Source organism: Protopterus annectens, chromosome 13.part0, assembly GCF_019279795.1.
Source record: "Protopterus annectens isolate FY-2018-M chromosome 13.part0, PAN1.0, whole genome shotgun sequence".
NCBI classification, from domain to species: Eukaryota; Metazoa; Chordata; order Ceratodontiformes; family Protopteridae; genus Protopterus; species Protopterus annectens.
In genome coordinates, this window is record NC_056747.1 from 849,747,599 (window position 1) to 849,772,530 (window position 24,932).

The following is a 24,932-nucleotide window of genomic DNA, read 5'->3' on the forward strand; positions in this document are numbered from 1 at the left end:
TTTGATGAACTTTTTAACCATATGTGATACATGGTGGTCAAATTTCAACTGGTCACCTGTGTCACCCAGTAATTTTGTATGGTTTACCTGTTCCATCATGATGTTGTTGGAAGAAACAACAGTGAATACTGTTATTTCAGTAGAGATGTGTTTTGGGATGAAGAACTTTCATTTTGTTTTGTTTTTTTCTTTAGGGGTTTAGCAATTGTGAATTATTGAGCCATGTTTCATTTGATAAGAAAGACTGTTGTGTAAGGTCTTGAAGTTTAAAGAGAGAATTTGCAGAGCAGATTTGTGTCAAGTCATCAACATTTTAACTAGGGTAACATTTTTTTGTGGCAGTATAGAGATTATTGATGACTATATTGAAAGATATGTAGTCTAGTACAGATCCTTTTACAGATGTTAATAGACTAATGAAAGAAAAATTACCCAAGTCTGCATTACTACCCTTAAATAGAAGCACCCCATCCATTGTTTCCTGAGCTTAGACCCAAACCATGAGAACAGACAGGCCGAGAGTAACAAGCTTGAAGAAGGGTATAGCAATAACATACTCTGAACTAACAACAAAGCAGTTTGATATATTGCTCTAGACCATGGAGCTATTGTTTGCTACTGGCAGGAGCAGTGTTAAAAGATTCAAGATAAAGGGTATTGGGTGTGAAGGAATAATTTGAGCTATATTTGTCATTTATGACATTTGCAATGGATTTGGTACCAGAATAGGTGGTGCTGTTGACTCTGAGTGCAGTATTGGGCATCACTTCTAATATTCCTAATAGAGCTGAAAAGTCTTATTATTATTCTTTAGAGTGACATCTCCTTCAATTAATAGTTCACCTTACTCTTCAGAGTGTCAAGTGCCTTCAATTAATAGTTAGTCTTATTCTTCAGAGTATCAAGTGCTTTCAATTAATAGATAGTCTTACTTTTCAGAGTGCCAGGTCCTTCAATTAATAGTTCACCTTACTCTTCAGAGTGTCAAGTGCCTTCAATTAATAGTTAGTCTTATTCTTCAGAGTATCAAGTGCTTTCAATTAATAGATAGTCTTACTCTTCAGAGTGTCAGGTCTTTCAATTAATAGTTTGCCTTAGTCTTCCTAATGATGCAGTGACAATCATTGTGGACCTGCTTATACACCTACTGCTGAATGATGGCAGACATTTTTATTTGAACCATATACTTCTCTTCTCCTGTTACAAAGTTTTCTTTATCTGAAAATTCCTCCACAAGGGCATGTCCTTGAATTTCCCTCCATACATTTAAAAGTAAGTATTGAAATATCTATATGTTGATTATTGTGACTGTAAAAATCATAAGTGAATGTGGTGAATTTAGAGTTGAGGTCATCTGAGACAAGAATTTTTGAAACTCTTGAGGTTCCCAGATATGGAAATAATGTTGGCTTTGGAGTAATCTCTGGATGTAGTTGAATTTCTGGCAATAGGGTTTTAATTCTGTAAAGGTAAAAGTCTAGTGGTCAGATTAAATTAAGTAGTGGAAAACATTAGTAGGTGTGCAGGTGAAGGCAACATTCACAAGGAAAAGGTTACTTAGGGAAAATCTTAAATGCTTGGAAAAAATTAGCATGAAAATGTGGAATGTCTTTCGGATTTTAAGGAATAAGAATGCATTATGCCCCTTTGAAATTCTTACATGTCGAAAATAATCAGCATTTATAACAAAGCTAATTGGTATCAAATGAAGTAATGTATGAGAATAAAGAAGAGATTATGTAGGGCATCATTTGGTATGTAAGCAGGATGTCTAGAGGTAATAAGGGTGCAACAGATGAAGAAGTAGCAAATGAGAGAGGGATTGACATGATAGGGACCACAGATCAGAAATTCCTCCTTGGAGAAAAATTCTTCCTCTCCCAGGTTAGTCATTGTTAAATTTATTTATAGTCAAGGCAAAGATGTAACAGTATGGGTAATCTTACTTTCTAACATTGGTGATAATGTTATTAGATTGGATAATGACTACTCTTCAAAGGTTGTCAGCAGAAAGTAAGCCTGCATCCCTCTAATAAATGAATTTAAGAAATCAGGCATAATCTCACTTAATTTTTTTCAGTAAAGATAAGAATGTTTCTTACTGGAGGACTTAAGGCAGTTGACTGACTCAGCAAATTTGTTATTGTCATTAAAAAGAAAAAAAATTCTGAACCACACTGAAGACATGGAATGGAGCTCTGCCATATTAAAAATACAGATAGAAAAGAATACAGGGAAAGCACATGACAAAATTAAAAGATAAGAAATCATTTAACATTACACCTTGCATTCATTTCTCTTTGTGACTTTTTATCAAACTGTATAAGGTTCTATAACTTAACATATTAGCCTTATTTTCCATTTTTATCTGGTAAAACAGCAATAACCAGCGATGTCTTTTATGTGTGTTTATATATATATATATATATATATATATATATATATATATATATATATATATATATATATGCGTACCTGTGTGTGTGTTTGTACACTTAACCAAAAGTGCACTTCAGCAAAGGTAGTGCAGGGGGGCTTGCCCCCCTGCAAAAGCATTGTTTTGGTGTTCCTGATCAGTTCGTTGAACCGTTCTTCGCGAAAGTGCACTTTTGGTGAAGTGCACTTCCGCGTAAGTGTGGGTCTACTTTTCTTTTTCGATGAAGTGTACTTTCGATGCAGTACAGTATATCCATATATATATATATCTATAAAAATAAAGATATATATATATATATATATATATATATATATATATATATATATGTATATATATATATATATATATATATATATATATATATATATATATATATATATATATGTATACACACCCACACACACACACACACACACACACACACACACACACACACACACACACACACACACACACACATGCACACACACACACACAAACATACACACACACACACACACACACACACACACACACACACACACACACACACACACACACACACACACACACGCACACACACACATGTATGCATGCTAGATATTGGCAAACAAGAGTATGATATATATATATATATATATATATATATATATATATATATATATATATATATCTATATGCTCTAGTTTGCCAATCAGTTCTGATGTTTGAATACATTACTTTTGTTGGAAATGTAGTCACTGTATTTGAATGTTTTACTTATATTAAAGTTGGTGGTATAGAGGAAAAAGATTTAGGATAAAATAGTTAAAGTGTTTTACAAGATCCCTGGAGCAGATATATTTATAGCAACATCACACCAGTTAATTTCATCATTTTCCCTCAGTAGTCACTGATAACCCGTGAGTTTGTTCTATTTTTAAGAAAAAAATGTTCTATAATCCCTTCATTTCCAGCTGAAAATAGCTTTCAGCCCTTTTCAGATTCTTCACATAAATGGATATCAGGCATTATAAATGAATGTCAGGCATCACAATGCCATACATTTCAGACATTATCCAGGAAATGAAGATTATGCCCAAGACAAACAGAGCCCTAGACTGAAAAATTAATCAGAGTAAGCTATATTCCTTTGAGCTTTTTCTTTATCTTTTTATTTTATACATAACTTGCCCTCCTTATATAGTTTGTATCCCTGGAAGTGATAAATTAATTCTTCAAAACTGAACTGATGTCTGTATCTATATTAAGTATACAGAGACATGTAAGTGAAAGAATAATATTCTAGCTTTGCTATTTTTTTTGTAAATACATACAAATAATACATTTCCAGAATCTTCTTCTACAATAATTTATTTATATTATTTATTAGCTATTTGAAAATCCGCTGTAGTGATGCTGCGGTAGCGTTGTCACCTCACAGCAAGACGTTGTCCCATTCGATTCTCAGCTAGAGCGTCTTCTGTGTGGAGGCATGCGTGAATGAGAGTGCCTTCGTTGAAGGCTGTGCGTCAGGGCTGGTAACTCGGCACGTAAAAATCCACTACCAAACATTAGCGGACCAGAGTTCCGTGTGGCGTTCCCTAACTGGCATAAGCCGAAAGCCACAACATTAGCTATTTGATAACCAGATAGATAGATTGGTGTATTGACTATTTTCAGCCACAGCTTGGGCTCAATGAGCAAAGAATCAATAAAAAAATGACAGAAATACACAATAGATTTTGTTATATCTATATACAACATCAGAGAGGTACATTACTATCAATAGTTAACATTTGATGGCCAACTGAACATAGCTCATCTAAGTACATACATATTAATTGCATACTCATAGTAATAACAATGTTACAGTGGGAGAGATTCTTGGATACAGCCTAGAATGTAGATTGTCTAATCATATAAGAGTTTAAAGTGAGTTGTCACAGTTTTCTGACTTACCTGTTACACCACCATATATGGTGTACAAAGTGCTGATCTGCTTCTTTGGTATATCAACCTACTGTTTGACATTTAAAAAAAAAAGCTAGCAAAAATGTGATTTCTTCACACTGATGACTCTGGGGTTTAATGGTAATCTTTAAAATCCGTGACATCAACTGAGGGGAAAATGTGAGAGGCATCCATAGACTTTAACAGACACAAGTTGCGCATGTGCAGACAGGTATCCATTAAAGTTTGTGGACTGCCACCTCACATGACGCCATGCAAGGAAACTGTAATTATTTTGGCCATAAATTTAATAAAAAAAGTTAATGAAGCTTTTTATTTAAAAAAAATGCCCAAATAAATGAGGATATGCTTTTGTAAAATGCATTGCAGCATTTAAATCACCAGATGCTGTAATGCAGTAGAAATAGTTACAAAACACTTTAATCATTGTCACAGAAGCAATTGCATTTGGAGTCTTCTTTGAGATATTCTTTTAGAGCATCTTTGAAGAACTCTAAGAAAACTACAAAAATAACAGCTGTAGTTGAAACATGGCATTCCAGTGAGCTAACATTCAAGAGCTATGAGGAATATAAATGTGTATGGAAAGGGAAATGAGGAGGTGGGGTCCTTTAACTAGACCATAATTCACTATCCTTGGATCTGTTCAAAACTGACAATGAACTTTAATATGTATTAGTCAACATGTATGATTCAAATTCAATCAAGTTAATTAGGAAACTGTATTATTATAGTCCAAGTCTGAGAAACTTAGAGTTAGACACATTACTTGAAACCAAGTTTGATACAGTACTTGAAACAAACATGTTCTTTTGCTAAGGAGTTTAAGTTATCCTGTTATAAACTAGATTACTGAAATGACAAAAAGTTATTTTTCAAAAGATCATTTTAATGTCTTGACATAATACAATTTAGAACAGTTTACAAATGAATGTACAAAGGGTAAAAATATATTGGACATTATAATAATATATTTAAAATGATGCATAAATAAAGTAGCTATTTATAACCATTACGAAATTTTGACCACAGTACTACAGAGTTTGAACTTGAGATGTCTCCTATGAAAATGTCTAGATTTAGGAAATTTAATTTTGGTCTAATAAATTATGAATCAATATCTAAAAATATTAGTGTGGTTAACTGACACAGAGAGATTAATTGCTGTGACACTGAATATGATTATAACATATTATAAGGCATTTTAAGATCTGAAGTAGAGTTTACAGCATCAGTTAAAAGTAACACCTATAGAACTAAATTACCGTATTAGTGGAATAATGCCCTAATTAAAATTTATAATAAAATAAGAAATTATCAGGTATGGAAAAATATCCAAGTAATTACAACAAAAGGAAATGAAATACAATTGGAATAGATTTGAAAAACAAAATAAGACTTCAAAAGGTCAGTTATGAAGAAAAACTGGCTACAGATCCTTATGACAAAAATAATACTATAATTACATAAATAGATGTTGCAAGTCTAAGTTAAATATAGGGTCAATATTAGTGGACATCTCCAAATCACATATAACATCTTTATTGATAATGAATTAAAAAAACAGCTATAACAAGATCAACAGAAAATGTTAAATAACTGACAGTCCTCTTTGAGAAAACTTAATAACTAAAGAAATTATATTTTAAATCTAAAACAAAATAAGTAAAGCAGTATCTATGGGTTCATATGATATTCCTGCCAATGAAGTATGCCATGTAAAACAACTTATTACTCCTCTTCTATGTAGGATATTTAATGAGTTTTTGTACCATGGTACTGTACCACATCTATGGAAGATATATCACTCCTATTTACAAACAGTTTGACATCTACTTTGGCCAACTGATTTGAGAGATGCACATTGGAGTTATTAAATTATAATAATTCAAGCTCATTTTTGGGTATCAACTAACACAGATTTTTGAAAGGTAGATATAATTTAATGAACCTTGTAGAGTTTATTATAATCAGATTACTTTGGCACTTGACCATGGCTTGGCTATGGGTATGATATATCTAGTGCTTGCAAAGGCTTTTGATTCACTACCCTTTTCATCAATTCATAAAACATTGAGCAACACAAAGATCAGTTGTTACATAATCAGGCTGACAATATATTGACTGGTTGAATGTAAATGATCTGCAATAATAAATGGAAGACCATCAGAATGTTTGCCAGTTAACTCTAGGGTCCTCCACGGTTCTGATTTGGGTCCCACTTTATTTTGCACAATTCCAAAAAATGAGCTTTGTTAGTTAAGTAAATATGCTGATAATAGAAATACTGGCTTTACAGTAACTAATGACAATGATTACATGCTAATCAATTTATATATGGCTGAAGTTTTTTTCTTGGGCCAAATCAACCAACCTGAATTTTAGTCCAGACAAACATAGTACTGTGTAGTTTAGGAGGCCAACAATGACAGAATCCATCACCCTGCTCCTTACTTCAGTGGAAAAGGTGGAATATTATAAATATAACAGTAAAACTATTCCTTTTCACCTCAAGTCCAGTACTAATTGCATAACAAACTTCAAAATCATTGCCTTCAACAATGCAATAATTGATGCATTCTCCAGCTCTAAACTACTAGGTGTCACCAATGATGTTAACTTGAAATTTAACTCACATATTCAATAAGGTATTAAAACATCCCGCCAAAAACTGGGTCTCTTATACAGAATTAAACACTATCTCAGTGAAAGTAGCACAACAACCCTTATCTCCTCCCATTTTCTTTCCACGCTCCTACATGCATCACCAATTTTCACTGAACTCCAGGCCACACAGCCAAATTTGCATCCAGTAAAGTTTGCTGTTCTCATGACTGCATTGTGCTTAAGAACCTTAACTGGCTATTGCTACCCCACTACCTTATTCTTTCTCTCAGCTACAAGTAGTACACATTGCAGTACATCACCTTGGAAGGTGCTCTGCCCTAGAATCTTTGCTACAAAGGTACACCCTCAACCAGTAACTCTACTCTCATGGTTCAAAGGTCCAACAACATACCTGGAGATGTCCTGTGTTCCAGCCATGTCTCCAAATGGCACAAAAAATTGAAAACTTCACCAGCATAACATTTCTAACAATTATCATTGATAACAATTTATACTATGATCTTCACATTGACACTGCACAAAAGGAAACACTGCAAACTAGGCTCTCTTTACAGAGAAAAGCACCTGCAAAGTAGCCATAGTAAAAAAAAACATAGCTTTCACCTCCCTTCTCCTATATGTCTCAAAAGTAATCAAAAATCTCAACTTTTCCACCAAACATAAACTAAAAAGCACTTGCAACAAAATTAGCAAATCCACCTGCAGTCTTTTAAAACATTCCCATCTGTGTGCTACACTCAATACCCTCGATTGGCTTGAACTTTGTCTTGAACAGATTACCCTCTCACAGTTACTTACACCACCAACTTAAAACACCCTTGGTGTCAAATCACATCCAATAGCATGTATCAAATTGAACCCTAACATCTTCAGAAGTTAACTATTTGATTTAGCAGCAGTTAGTTTATTACTGTGACTTGCTATCCTCTGCCACCATCTCCAAAGCATGGAACAAACTTCCAGACCACATCAGACTTTTAAATAACCTGCAACAACTGAAATTTTCCCTGAAATATCACCTGGGAACTAATAAGCTATGCAACTGTACCACACCTACAGCTTACTTCAAGTATGCAATCCTAACTCTGTCCACTATAGATATTACACAAGTGTATTGATATAGTATTCTTGATTTAATTCATAATAGCTTCAAAACATGTATTTCCTTAATCTTATTTGTAAATAAATGTCTGTTGACTGCTTGAAATGCTTTGCAAATAATGTTTGTTGACTGTTTTTCTTTTGAATTGTCATAAATGTATATCTGTCTTTGTTTTGGAGCTTTTCTCTCTGAGCCTATGCTGAAAGTGGGCATTTCAGTTCCTAAGTGGACTTTCCCAGCAAGGAAAAAGCAAATAAATAAAAGTAAAAGGTTTTAACAGATGTGGGAAAAATAGTGTGGACAATAGGGAAAAGTGTGTTCCAGGATTGTAGTCCTTCATAAAAACAATGAATTGAAAGTCATGGACATGATAGCAAAGCTGGCAGGTAGATTGTTGGTGTATAAATAAAACAAAACTGAAGCCAATGATATTAATTTTGTTATATGAATATAAAAATGTGGTGGACAGAAAAAAAGATGTTCAAGGTGATAAAAATGTGATGATCAACTTATCTACAATTTTATAAGGAGATTTTAATAGTAATTTAAGAAAAGAAAGTGGCAAAATGAAATATAGTAAAATAGTGAAAGAGGTGATGAAAAATATAGATTATGTTTACAGAAAAAATATAAAGTTTACATATAAAAGAGGGACAGAAATAGATTATGCAATATATTCAAAGATATGAGAGAAATTGATGGAAGGAGTAAATAAGCAAGGTCTTTATGATAACTGTCACTCGTCTTGTTTTCCATTAAAGACAAACAGGCGGAATGGTTTGTTTATATGCTTTATTACATAAAAATACATCAGGATGGATGGCAGCAGTACAAAATATAAATGAACTGATTAACTGACAGGCTACACAGACATACATGCTTACATCTCAACAGCTTACTACAAAATGGCAGTCAGGCTCGCATGTGCTCAGTATTTATAAACTTGTGCAAGCCCCTAGAAAGCTTCTTAAAGGTATACATACATATTTCTTCACGTGCTCTTTCCAGAATTTACTTCAGGTTTCTGTCATGTCTGGCTTCACCATTACCTCCTACTAGAATATCATCTACTATAATAGCACAAGGATACCCAGAAAAAATTTGCTCCATTGCACGCTGGAAAACTTCACTGGCAGAATTTATTCCAAATGGCATTCTCAAAAATCTGTACCTGCCAAAAGGAGTACTGAAGTGGTTAGCAATGAAGATTTTCTGTCAAGCAAAATTTGCCAAAATGAACTCTTTGCATCTAAAACAGAAGAAACAGTGGCATTTGGGATAAGGGCAGCGACTTCTTTGACTGTACGCATTGGATGATGAGGTCTTTTCAGTTCTTTGTTCAAATCTCATGGATCAATACATATTCTGATATCATCTGAGCTTTTCTTATGAGCAATGACCATGGAAGATACCCATTCAGTTTGTTCATCAACTGGACAAATTACACCTTGCTGCACCATTTTATCTGTCTCAGCATTGACTCTGTTCTGCATAGCTACTGGAACTTTCCAGGATGGCCTGACAACTGGGTTGACTTTAGGGTCTAACTTCATGGAGTACAGAACTGGGAGTTTGCCTAGTTTGTCTTCAAAGAGCTCCACATAGGTAGAAAAAACAGACTGGGTGAAATTAGAACAGTGGTCTTTTAAGCTAACATGACGGATTTCTTCATTAAATGAAAATAGTCCCATTTTCAAACTGTCTCTGAGGACTAATAATGACTGCATGTGCCTTTTGACCACGAAAAATTGCAAGTCATAGCTGTTCCCAGCAGAGTAACATGAAAGCACTACTGAACCTTCAGTTTAAATTTCTTCGTCACCATAAGCAACAAGCTACGCACACTGTGCCAAATCAAGCTTCTCACTAGCACATACTGTAGCAAATGTTTCTGCTGACATAGCATTGCACTTTGAACCTGTATCAACTCTGAGCACTATGGGTCTTCCATTTCTCTGAACAGTACAAAATACTTCATTCATTGCCCATAAATCTACTGAATTGACTGTTTCATTAAGCACAGACACACCATCAACATAAAAAGTAGGGTCACAGCTCTCTAATTGATCAATTTGTCTTTCTGAGTATTCCCATTTAAAAAAGAATGCCCTTTATTTGATTTACAAAACCTTTTGAAATGATTCCCCTTATTGCCCTTGTGGCATTGTTGACCAAAAGCTAAGCACTTTTCTCTTTTGGGCTCATGATTTGCACCACAATTATGACAGTTGATTATAAAACTGGGTAGAGGCACATGATTTGAGTTTGCTGACTCACTCTTGTACTTCATCGAGACTGTGCGTACTCTGGAATTTGCTAGAAAAGTACAGTGGTATTTCTCTCTTCGTGGTTCTGTTATTATCTGTTTTTTCTAGCTCATACACCAAATCTGCATGTTTTAGCCAGTCAGTTATATATATGCTGCAAACGTTTCCCCGGGCTTTTTATATCTTGTGTAAAATAAGCGCCTTTCCATTGAAATATTCATTTGGGGTTACACATTTCTCTAAATTTATGTTTTAAGCACTCAGGGTCGTCCCTTGACTTAGCCGGTACAACTATATGATGGTTTCCCCCTCTCCTGAAAATACAGCAGGTACATACACAAAATAATGCTCCTTTTCTATGGCTTCTGAACCAACTAAATTAAGTAGAATAAAAGCCTTTGTATGGTTATCTTAATCAGAAAATGCAGCTTGTATGAAAATATCATACTTTTACTCAAACACTCTCCAGTTCTCTGCAATATTATCAAATACAAGTGGAGCTGGTTTATGAAATCTTTCAGCCATCCCAACAAAGTATGCCAAAACACACTGAAAATATGGCCCTAGTAATTATGTATGAATTTGCACACACAGCCAGTACTTGTAATAACATTCAAATGCACAATAAACTTTTCAAAATACTGTACTTTGCAACATATGCTTTGATATAGCTGTATTTTGTGAAATAACTGCACTGTAATACTACACAATCATGTGGACTGTCTGTATATTTTGGATACCTTAAATAACTTTAATTAATGTGAAAAAAGTACATGCTATGAGCTACGTCAAAACAAATGTGGTAATTTTCCTTATATTATTCATTTTATGCAATTTGGACTTTATTTCAAACATTTTCTGTAGTTATTCGAATAATTTTATCAGTACGTCACAGTTTCAGACATTTCATTTACTTAGAAATTCATTTAGAGCATTCTGAGTACTTTGATTTGTATTTTGTGAATAAGAAATCATTTAAGTAAGCTTTGATACCTGAAATACATTTCTGACCTATTCTTGTAAATTAAATGTGACTCTTGTATATTCTTCCACCATTAACTGTGTGCCTTTTCGGTCTGAATCTGGATTTCTGGATCCCTTTCTGACACCATGTAGTGCGTCTTGTTTCCCATTAAATATGAACAGGCAGGGTAGTTTGTTTACATGCTTTATTACATAGAAACACATCAGGATGGATAGCAGCAGTATATATATATATATATATATATATATATATATATATATATATATATATATATATATATATATATATATATACAGATATAAACAAACTGATTAAGTGATAGACTACCCAGACATACATGCTTACATCTCAACAGCTAATTACAAAATGGCAGTCAGGCTTGCACGTGCTCAGTATTTATACACTTGTGCAAGCCCCTAGAAAGCTTCTTAAAGGTATACATACATATTGGTCTGCAACAACAGAACAATATGGACAGTCATAGGGGAAAAATGAGAAAAATTATAACTGAGGGAAAATAGATAAAAGGCTAATAAGTAATAAACAAGGGATATTTGCAAAAAGAAAGGAAGGAATTGTGGAAGGAATGTCTAACAATTACATACTTTTATACGAGTATAAGATACTGGTGGTTAATGTATAAAAAGCATAAAATTTACATTCAGACATAGAACTATGAGAAAAAGAAGAGAAAATATAAGAATATAATAAAACCAGAAATATAGGTGTGGACCTCTTGGGTTTTCGATCCTGAGTGATGCCTGCCCGGAGGGAAGGAATAACCAATTTTACAAAGCCTTTCACTCTTGATCCTAAACGGTGAACAGATTTCTACGTGTAGTCGGTGGTGGAGCTAGCTCTAAAAAGAGCTGTTTTAGCCCCTTTCTCAGAACCAAGCTTGCTTCCATTGTTTTACAGATGGTAGTGGCAAGTCTAAATTTAGAACTATAGTCAGTAACCCCAGAGTTTTACAGTTCAATTTTAATTTTAAATTTAATTTTAAATTTAATTTTAATTTTTTATTTTTATTTTTATTTTTTTATTTTTTATTTTTTATTATTTATTTTTTATTATTTTTTATTTTTTGGTTACATTTACATTTAAATTTAAGTTTTAGTACAGTTTTTTTCAAACATAGGTATAATCGTGACAAAGCAAAAGGCTCCAACGCATTGCTAGAGGTTAGGTATGGCACATATGAACAAGTAGCTGGTTAATAAAAAGGAACTAAATAAGAGGAATGAGATGCTTCCAACCAGGTCCGTCTTCACCTTGTAGGCCTACTAAGGCCACACCCCCAACTAGTCACTTCTCATTGGACATCTCTCAACCATGCCCCCTCCACAGGAGCATAAAAGCAGCACAGCAACAGCTCTCAGGTCATTCTGACCAGCGCTTGGAGAGCGCACAAATAGTCCTTTTTAGGACTCACACATAGCAAAAAAAACGAAGATCTGTTCAACAAGAAGGACAATGGAGATCAACACCACCGCGGAACACCGAAGGACACAACAGCAGCAGCTCTTCCCAGAGCCCATTGTGTCCATACACAAAACAGCTCTTTTCAGAGCTCACGTGGATCTGTACCTTACACCAAACAGCTCTTCTCAGAGCTCACAGTACACCAAACAGCTCTTCTCAGAGCTCACAGAGATCTGCAAAAGCTCTGGTAAGAGCAACCAGAGACACATTGAAGAATAAAACAAAAAAGTTCTTATTAGAGCTACCACCAACACCTGAACGGGCATTCAAAACACAAATTGGCCCTTCTCAGAGCTCACAGAAATCTGTATCAGCTTCGGTAAGACCAGCCGGAGGCACAGACACAGCTTTGGTGAACCAAACAAAACAGTTCTTTTTAGAACTACCGCATCTGCCTGAAAGGGCATTCTAAACACAAAACAGCTCATAGAGATCTGTAACAGCTCTATATAGAGCTCCAGCTGCCCACAGGGCTAAAACAGCTCTTTTTAGAGCTAGCTCCACCACTGACTACACGTAGAAATCTGTTCACCGTTTAGGATCAAGAGTGAAAGGCTTTGTAAGAATATAATAAAGGAAAGATAAAAGATTATTGTTTATACATAAGTGCTTTTTAAAAGGTAAAAAAGGAGAAGTCTCACCTTTTTAGGTAAAAAGTAAACTATAATGAAAGGAAATGGAGCTTATGAAAAACAATGCTGGGGAAATAAAATACAAACTGGAGGAGATTATTAATATTGTGAAGGAATTTGTAAGACAGATGTATGAGAAGAATTATGTTGAAATAGGTATGGAAAAGAGGCTTAGGTAGTTAGAGTATGATTTTTATAAGGAAATGACTGACTCAGAAAAAGAAGGATTTTTGGAAGTAACAAATTAATGGATTAAAGAAGGAATACAAGATGATGAAATCTGTGAAGGTGGAATAAAGTTTATATGAAAAAAGGAGATAAAGAAGTAGAAAATTGAGACCAATAATATTTGAGAATCCATATATTTTTTACAAAATTATTTAGAATAAAATGATGAGGATTTTGAAGGAAGTAATAACTGAGAGCATATATGGACTAAGGAACATAAATGTAAGTTAAATGTCTATGATAATAAAAGAAGTAGTAGAAAATATAGGAGATGGGAAAGCCAAAGAATAACTGTGGCCTGTAATGTGGTAAAAGCTTTTTTATAGTTTAAATAATAATTAAATGTGATATATTTTGAAATAATACGATACTGGAAAGAAAATATTAACAGTTATTAAGTCAGCTTATGAAGAATCTTAGGTGTCTGTGACAGTGAATGGATGGTTAACAAAAATATTAACATAGAAATGATGGTGTGGGTGAGTGAAACAATGGTGTCGACTGTGTATGTATTGGCTTGTGATGGTGATCAAGGTGATTGAGAAGAATCAAAATGGGAGGATAACAATAGCACAACATTGCCATGACTGCTATCTTATTCAGTCTACTTAGTATTAATAACTAAAATAAAGGATGGATGAGAAAAGCGATTGCTAAAACTGAAGTATTATTGGAAAATATGTTTACATTTAAATAAAAGCATTTGGAGAAGCAGTGCATATTGGGGGAATTTATGTCATAAGAAATGAAATTAGTGTATTAGGTATAAAAGCCAGAAAATATCAGTTACTGGTAGATTGCTGAAAAAATAAGAAGCATGACAAAATGGTGGAAGGTATTTCAAATGTCTTTAAAAAAACAACTTTATATGTTAAATGTATATGTTTTATGGAAATTTGTTTCCTAGTTTTATGGAAAAAGAACTATAAGAATTTACTTTTATGAGATTCAAGATCATATCCAGTGAAAAGGGGAATATTATATAGTGTGAAAAGAAAATGGGGGTCTGAATTTAATAAATCACATTTTTTTGGCTTCAGTACCTGTATTTTGGGTGTTAAAAGTTGTTCTTGAAAAAAGAAGAACAGTGATAAGAATGTTACCGTTTAAACTATGATTGTGTTTGGGAAGCAATAAAGCAAACAGAAAGGAAAAGGAATGTGAAAGTATGGACAACAAAGAGTATACAAATATAAAGACATGCAAAATTGAATTAAATTATGTTAAATGACATAGGAAAAGTTAGCAGATGAAAATAATGAAAGATCTTTTTTTGTATTCGCATGGGAATGTGTAGGACATTGTGTGAAAGCTGCAACTGAAGAAAAATAAAGGAGCTTTTAAACAATTTATGAAGTGATGGGGGAGGCAGGGCATGGAGACCTAGGTTCATTAAATTGCCTGTGAAGATAAATATAATGTGTTTGAGGAACAGTTATATAATGTAATATATGTAAAGTTGAAGAATATTGCAACATTCATTTTTTGGGTGGCAAAGGAATGTTTTCAAAGCGATTTATAAATGGAAAGTATTTGAGAACATAAAAGTAATATATTATATGGTATATAAAAGGAAAAAATTAAGACAAAAATAGAGGAAATGGGATAAGGTTATATGTTATAAATAAAAAGATGGCGGTGGCCGAAGGGATGGGGTGGGTAATTGTGTTAGGCAGTTGGTTTAGAGGACTAAGGAGCTGTTAATGAGCTGCTTCTTGTGCTGCAAGGTTTGATTCCCTCAGCCTCCATTGCCTAACTGTGTGACTCTGAGCAAATCACTTAACCAGACACCACTACCAGGCTGAGTCTGAAAGAAGGTCCATAGACATCAGTGTTCTACTCCAGAAAACAAATGCAAGTAAATAAAATAAATTAATAAATAATAGTAAAGTATATATTATGAAAGTCTTTGCTATGAAATGAGAAATTTGTAAATACTGGTATTGAAATAAAATGTGGAGTGTACTTCAGAGACTTGGAACCAACAAACAAATGCACAAAGTGGTCAAAAGTATTCAAAGTAAGCCAGAAAGCAAATATCATTCCAAGCAAAAATCTCATCAACTATAATTATCAAGATCCACAAAACACATTTCTTGGCATGTAAGTTTAGCTCCAATTTGAGGAAAAATGTGGTTTTGTTCTTATACCACACAGTTACAGGACTGGTAATATTGACTCCAAGGTAGTTAAGTTCTGATTTAGTCCTGTTACCACATGGCTGATTTGACTGATTCAAATTTTTTTAAAAATATATGGCTTGTCCATAGGCTCAGATGGTTTTGATTTTTTTCCCCATGGAGGTCCACTATTTTTTGCCTGTTTACATTAGCAGCTCTTCCAATGGATTGTTATTTTTTAATTAAAAAAATCTGCCTAATGGCTAGGGGTGGTGACATACCCATCCTATTGACATGTGCTAGCTACTTGACCCGTGTACTTCTTCATAGTTGCATCCATGTTTCTACATGTATGCATTAAAAATGTGACGTACATGTATAGTATGATTTTAACCAGCTATCCTACATTTCAGAATATATTCTGCTAAGAGTTGATCTGTCTGCAAAACATTTAAATCTAACCTTTTCTGGGGTCTGCTGAGGAGCTGTGTGTGACCATAAATAATATTGTTATGTGTGTCTGTGTACATGTGTATACACATCTGACTTAGACACACTACCATTACTGTATATTATTGTTACGTCCTCTGTTGCCAGAAACCAGTCTTGTTTTGGTTGGGCCTCCAGTCGTGTCATGGGTCTCTATTGCTCCTGACAATAGATACTGCTAAGACTACTGGAGGCACAACCAGTAAAGTCAGGGGTATATATTGCTCCTTTGGTCCTACCCCAAATTCGTGGCCTGCAATATGTCACACTAGGCTATTTCATCCATATTGAGGCAGCTATTCTTTTGGGCAAGAAGGTTCCTTAGGTGACTGTAGTTTGTTTTCTTCTGGCAAACAGGAGTGATTTTGTACACAGTCAGAGCAGTTAAGGGACCTTTTCCTAACAATTGTGAAGACAAAATTATGTTTCCTGCCACATTGGCCCTTGGAATTGCAGTGATGTCTTCATCATGCATGCATGCATTCTCCCATGTGCAAATATAAAACATCAACTATGGTTTCCATTTGTCCTAATGGTGCTTGAACTCCTGACCTGCGGCTGCTGATAGTCCAGTGCCCTTCCTTACTACTTCCCATGGAAGGAGAGTTGTGCAGTGGGAAGTCAATTTTCCCAAGTCTTTCACTATATGGGTTTGCTAGCTTCATGGTTTGTCACCATCCGTCTGGACAGTGGGGAGTTAATCTTACCTTATATGGTACTGTTAAAATCCTCCATCAGGAAACAGACTTTAATACAGCAAAGCTTTCCATTAAACAACCTTTTAAAAATGCTAAAAACCATTAAAATCCTGGCAGAAAACGTAGGTGCACAAGATGTGGTAAAGCCATTTTGCATTACATTCTGGAGTGTTTTCTTACAGTTGTCTGATGAGCCACAGTATAATTATATTTATGTTTACATGGGATTGTATGCAGTGTGAGTATTCTGGCATAGAGACACTAATCCAGATTTAAACTTATCAGTGTACTATAAATGTTACAAACGACAGATAAGCTAAGCAGCATTTTTGTGTTAAGGCCTTGCTTTTTAACGTAGAATTAAAAACACTAAACCCAGATTAGGATGGCAGCACATGTGCTGCCTGTTCTAATCACTACCCACTACAGACTCCACACACCTTCTTCATTTCTTTCTTCAATTTCCTACTTCATTTTATCAAATTTTTTTCTGATGTTCTCATTTATGCTCACTGTTTGCTTTTGCCACTGATTTTCTCAGTGTTGTACCTCCACCTCCATTGTTTGGCTTTAAACATATTTATTAAACAACAATATTTAACAAACACAACAATGGCACATTCTTTAAGTGCGTAAATAAAAATAACAGTAGTTTTTCTTCACATGCATCACATTCAGATATATAACATCTGATAAAATGACTTACTTCTTATCTACTTGTATTTTATACAGATAAAATAACTTTCATGGCTAAGACCTATTTCCATCTTGGGTACCAGGAGTACTGTTCATTTCCAATGAATATTAACTTCTCTTATTTTCTGTATAACTTCGGCAGCAGGACAGAGACATGTATTGCCATGCCACAGAATGCACTCCATCAGCATCATTAATGAGTAATCCTCTATATTCATCTTGATGGTTAAACTGCTGTCCACATATTAGATAATGGGCAATTTCAACTACCACACCATTAACTGGGAAAACTACTCATGTACCAGCTCTTGTGCTCAACATTTTCTGGAATTCATAAATTCCAACACCTTGGATCAACTTATCCACACCCCCACCAGGGGCAGCAATATCCTAGATCTGGTCATTACCAACATGGGCAACCGATGTTCCACACCAGAGGTCAATTCCTCGTTGGTCAGATCCGACCACAAACTAATCACCCTATACCTCCACATCCCACCCCCACTTCCCATTAGGGAAACCACCGTAAAACATTTCTCCAAAGCCAACTTCACGCTTCTTAAGACAGAAGTGGCAAACTTCATGACACCCATGCTGATGGACAATAGAGATGCGATTGCTGAATCCTATACAAATGCACTTTATAAGCACTTACACGAGTGCATGGATTGTGCAATCCCTAACAGAACCAAGATGCTATCCTCCAAAAAAAGGAAGCCAATCTGGTAGTCCCCTGCCATAAACAAACTCTACAACAGAAGAAACCGTTGCAAAAAAGAGGAAAATCCCATGATTGGAGGCACTCCCTGGTCAGCCTCAGTAAGAAGCAGAGATCCCTCATAAAATCCTCCAAAGCTAGTTACAAAATCAAAATCGCCACTGATTTTAAAGACAACCACAAAGCATTCTATAGCTTTGTCAAGAATCTCAATGGCAACACTCAGATCTGCTCTGAGTTACAGCACAATGGCACTAAATATACAGAACCAACTGATATTGCCAACATTATGGCAGATAGGTTCAGTGTTAACTTTACCCCACTCTCATCCCCTAAAGGGCCCATCTCTATACCGGAAGAATGCAAAGTTCCTGTAATCACAGCTGCACAGGTAAAAAACACACTCTCCAAAGCCAACAACACAGCATCCATGGGACCTGACAACATCCTAGGCTGCATTCTACACAAACTAAAGAATGAACTGGCACCCCACCTAAGTACTATGTTCAATCATAGCCTCACCTCAGGCTTTGTGCCCACTGAATGGCACACAGCAATGGTTATCCCACTCCACAAAGGGGGAGCCACCATGGACACTGGGAACTACCACCCATTAGCTTGACGAGGCCTGGTCTGCAAGGCTATGGAACGTATCATCATGGAACTTATAATCAATGACATTGGTAATCTCCGGACTCTGGACCCTACCCAGTTCAGGTTTGTAAAAGGCAGATTATGTGTCCTAAACCTGATAGACTTCTTTGAAATGGTCACCAAAGCTGTAGATGAGAGTAAGGTGGTTCACACAGCATATCTAGATCTTGCCAAGGCTTTTGACACCATCCCCCACTCTGGAATTATAGATAAACTCACTAAACCTGGTATAAATTCCTATCTCACAAGATGGGTTGCCAATTGGCTCACTGACAGAACCCACACTGTGAAAGTAGCAGACTCCAAATCCAACTTCAGACCAGTGATTAGTGGAGTACCACAGGGTTCAGTCCTGGGTCCTCTCCTGTTTGATATCTACTTCTCTGAAGTACAGCCTAACACAGAAGGTCTTTGGCTAATGAAGTTTGCAGATAACTGCAAACTAGGAGCCATAATCAAAACTCCTAATGATGTGGACATCCTACAAAAGGGCCTCACTGAGACAGATGCCTGGTGTCAAAGCCATGGCCTCAAGCTCAATGCCAAAAAGTGCATTGCCATCCCTTTCGGTAAAAACTCTGTACCCATGAACTACCACATAGGCGGTAGTCTACTTAACACCAAAGGTATGTTAAGAGACCTTGGGACACAGGTGAACAGTAGTCTCTCCTTTGATAATCACATTGCCACAGTAGTCAGGAAATCCTTCTATGTGGCACACCTCATCACAAAAGGTTTCTCATCCAGGAAAAAAGAGGTCATTGTTCCCCTCTACTCATCACTCATTAGACCCATTATAGAGTACAACGCCCCTTTTGTACCTCACAAGACATCTACAACAACTGGAAAGGCTGCAGAAATACCTCACAAAGAGGATTACTGGCCTCAAACAGCCTATGCAGACCGTCTCAGAAAACTCTAGCTTTACTCTGTCGCATATCACCTACTCAGAGGCGATCTCTGCCTAACATACAAAGCTATGTCAAACCCAGAGCTGTTGGACATGCTCCACTTAAAGAAATCCCAATCCCTCCGAACTACATGCACTAGGGAGCTAAAACTTGTCACTACAATAAACAGAACATCCTGGAGGGATAGATTCCTGTCCCAGAGACTTCCATACTCTGGAACAAACTACCTATCTATATCAAACAAAGCTCCTCATTAGCACTCTTCAAGAAAAATTTTGATGACTGGATGGGAGATAGGAAATTCACCCCAGTGAATCAGTTCTGTGGCTCTGCTTGACTGGGGCACAGTAAAAGAATTTTCTTGGGTGGTGAAAGCCAGGGTACCATTTGGCTAGGCTTATATAGGCCCTAGGGCCAATAGCTTAGTACCTACCAATGAACCTATGAACCTATAACACAAAATCAACTCCACCTCTATTTTTGAACAGAAATGTTTCTTTATGCTTGTCCTTACTTCCTTCATGTAGTAGTTTTATGCCTGCTAATTGCTATAAATTACTTTTTAATATAACCCACCCCCCCCATGAATTTCCTTGTGTGTATAATCCATTTTTAGAGCTGCATTCTTATCTCCATGGTTTTATTCTTCTCCAGGTTTGTAACATACATGTAAATGCATCTCACTTTCCATCTGTATTACTTTTCTCTTATTTTGTTGGCATTCTTTGACTGAAATGGCCCTATGCCCTAAATGAGAAGCATTCTTCAGACTTGGATGTTGTAGTTCAGTTAGGCCCACAATGGCACTGCATCACTTTTTCTTCTGGGACACCTTTCCATATGTGACCTTGGCACTTTGATGGACTGCATTTAGGTAATACCCTAGATTATCATCCTCAGATTCATATTACATGTGCTTTGCATAATGCCATAAGGAGCAATTCACTTGGAGGTCCCTGGGGTACTTAAACTCCTGCCTCATATTTTCCTACCCCTCAAAGAATAATCTATAATGTTGTATATTTTATCATCATTTGTAATATATAATGGAAATCATAGCTAATGATGAGTTTAGTTTGTGTCAATACAAAGTGTGCTATATCATGTTTTGCTAGGATTTAATGTTATTCTCTACATTTTACCTTCAGCTGCCAGCATGTCTGTCCTCTTTTGAGTTTTAAACAATGTATTCAAACCTGTAAACATATTTCAATAATTGCACTAGGCATAGTTTATCATGAAAATATGTTTCCCTTGGGGAATTATATAACCATTTGGTATACGTTTTCTGTATTAGTAACATTTTTTATTATACACTTGTAGCACAAAAAGTGAAATGATAAGAGAAATTAAACAAATAACGAGTCAAAGTGTAGTTTCATAGGCTTTTATATATTTTTAAAAAAAAATAGTTTGTGCAACCAGTTAAACTGTTTCTGTTTCTTATTTGCTGGAGGAAGGGAATTATGTAAATGGAAATTGCTATCTGCACATTACTGCTGTATAACAGGCAGTCAGAATATTATTTCAGTGATTTGCTCAGTGCCAGATAAAGTCTGAAATCTGTACTGTGATTTTTACATGTTTGACTAATCAATGTTGAGCCTCATTACTAGGACCAACTCTGATTCCTCCATGCTTTGGGGACTGTATAATGAGGCCTGGCATTTTCACTGTTTGTTTTCCCACATAATCTACATTTTGTATCAGAGCTAATTGATTAAGTTCATGCTTCCTTTCACATTAACAACTTCTCACAAGCTGCTTCTGCTGCAACAAAGACATGTTTAAAGCCCTGCATATAATTTCTTGGCCTTAATGACAGTTATATCCATATAGAACATAACAAGTTAAGGTGGTCTATGGTGTGCATTCAGATAATGACTCCTGTTATATTTAGTTATATCCTACTAGAAGCTGCAGAAAATATAGCTCACGCATTGGTGTGTTTCCCATTCCCTTTTCCATTGGAAAAATATTAGACCAAGAGAAATCCCACCTTCATCTTAATTATTATTCAGTTCAGTGTTCCTTCACCTCACCATTACATGTTATAGGCTTACCTTTTTAGATTTTTAGGTTTCAAGAGGACCTCTTTGAAGTGACGGAAGTTTGAATGGCTTGTAAGGGCAACCATAAAGTTGCATCCCTTCCAAATCAACATGTTTCACTCTGTACTTAGTAGGATCCTAGCATTATTAATGCACCTAAAAAGACATGCCATGAATCATGGCATATTCTGGCATTCTGGTAAGTATCCCACAGGGAACTGTTCTTATACCTATTCTTGCCTACTAAAGTACCCCACATCTAGCCATTCTGATACCTGTTCATATCTCCTGTAATATCTCAAAAATAGATGTTTACATATGTGTTGCTACCTTCTACAGTAACCTGCATGTAGTGATTCTGATACTTATTTTTACCTCATATAGTACCCCACATGTAGTTGTTCTGATACCTTGACTTATTTCCTGTAGTACCCCAACATTTAGCTATTGTGATAACTACTCTTACCACTTACAGTGCCGTAACATGTAGCATGTTGTGATAACCATTCTTACAGCTTATAGTACCCCGCAGGTAGCTGTTTTGATACCAATTCTTACCTGTTATAGTACCCACATGTAGCTGTTCTGGTACCTGTTCTTATCTGCTATAGTACCCCATATTTAGCTATTCTGATATCAAATTTTACTTGCTATAGTACCTCATGTATAGCTGTTCTGATATCTATTTTCATCTCCTTTAGTATCACATATGTAATGTTGTTCTGGTGCCTATTCTTACTGGCTATAGTACTCCTCATTTAGCTGTTCTGGCACCTATTCTTGCCCTCTATAATACCCCACATACAGCTGTTCCAATACCTATTCTTACCTCCTATAGTGCCCCTCATGCAGCTGTTCTAATGCTTATTCTTATCACATATAGTACCCAAATGTAGCTGTTCTGGTACCTATTCTTACCTGTTTTATTTATCCTTTGTTGACCAAGTTAGTCCCATTAGGCTAGAGGCTTCTTTTCATGGGACAACTGGGGTGGTATTTATACTACTAGAGGAACTTTGGCCAGGGCATTTGGGATCTTCCCTCACTCATCGTTGTTGTAAGTGGGACCCATTTTAGAGGAGCAGTTCTTGTTTTCATTCCAGGTGCAGAGGCAGCCTGGAGAGACAGGGAGGCAAATGGAGAGAGAAGGAGATGATGGAGCAGTGAAGGAAATTATGGAGAAAGCGAATAAGGAGATGATGGAGCAGTGAAGGAAATTATGGAGAAAGCAAATCCTGAGACAGAAGAAGGTGTGCAGGATTCTGGGAAAACATTTCAAAGAAACCTGTTTGATGTTGATGAGTCAGCAAATGATGGATGTATGCAATAAAAAATATGTTTGCGGTCATTCCTGTTGTTCTGAAATGACGGATGTATAGTTACAACCCTCCAGTCAGGGGGGTTTCGGGATGATTTACTTTAACAAATGGTGGTGCAGACTGAGCCAGAAAATGAAGTAGATGCTTCCTGGGGGGACATTGTGGAGAAAATACAAAAGTAGGATGAAGAGACAGTCCTGAAGAATAGCGGTGAGATGGAAAAGAAACATATGCAGAAAAAGTAAACAGGCAAAAGCGGAGTAGCAGAAAAGAAGGCAGAAGAAAATGAAAAACAAAAGTACATGGTAAGGATTAAAAGTAAAGAAGACAAAGAAATAGACGTGTATGAAGTGTGGGGCAATTTATTAGCTCCTTTGGGTGAAAAAGCACAATAGTTACGAGCTTTAATTCTTATTAACAAAGAAACATTTTCTGACATTATATTTTAGACTGTTTTTTAAATGGATATTTTTCTTGGAGAATATGACAAAAGAAAGACTTTAATGGAATCATTATGTGATAAAAGTATTTAACAGGGAAACAAAAAGAAATGCATGCACATTTTCAAACAGAGGTAGAAGTAGAGTCTTTGAAAGAACATTTGAGAGCTTTAAATAAAGAACTACTGGGCATTGCAAAAGTTTATGACAAAGGGGATTTATGGACTGGTGGCTGGGATTGTAGTATTGTGTTAAAATAGAAAGAGAAAAAAATATACACATACCTAGCATGATAAATGTGGTAGGGAATAGGGGTGTTGTAAAATACTGGGGACAATCCAAAATATGTTCTTTGTGGAAAAGAAGGACATTTGATAAGTAACTGTGACAAAAGAAAATGTTGTATTTGTGAGGAAATGGGACATGATGCAAAATATGTGAATTGAAATGTTATAAATGTAACACATATGGATAGAGTGCAAAAATGACAATAAGACTATATGAAAAGAAAGCTAAGAAAATGAACAAAGAGAAGAAATTCTAGAAGTAGTTGAAATACAAGAAAAATCAGATGAGAAAAAAAATAACTAGGGCATAGACAAAAATTCTGAAATAAGTGATGAAGAAGACATAAATTGGAGGTACTAAACGGAAAAAAAGAATTCTATTGGTAAAACGGTAAAAGAAAAGGAAAATTTAAAGGGATACATACAAAATAAAAAAAGAGGAGGAAATGGATGAAAAAAATGAAATGGATGAAAAGAATATATTCAACTGATGATTGGAGCTTGGTATAATTTGTAAGGTATTTGACTCACAGACATAAAGTACAGTGTTTGATTCACACCATGGAGAAGGAAACTGGATAGGCTGAGAATGGCCTATTAAGAAAGCCATCCTAGTAATTAGCTATGAACTTACGAAACCATGAATGTAAGGAAAAAGGAAAATTAAAACTTTAGCGTGCTTTCTGTACATGACAGCAGTATTAAGAATAAAGTAAGAAGAATCAGAATTTTGCATTGGTGTAACCCATCTGATGTATATGTAAGTATATTAGAAAACACAAGATTTTTAACAAATTAAGAAAGATTTGAAACAGAGAAACTATGGGAAGGAAAGATAATCTGTAATTTGGGAAAT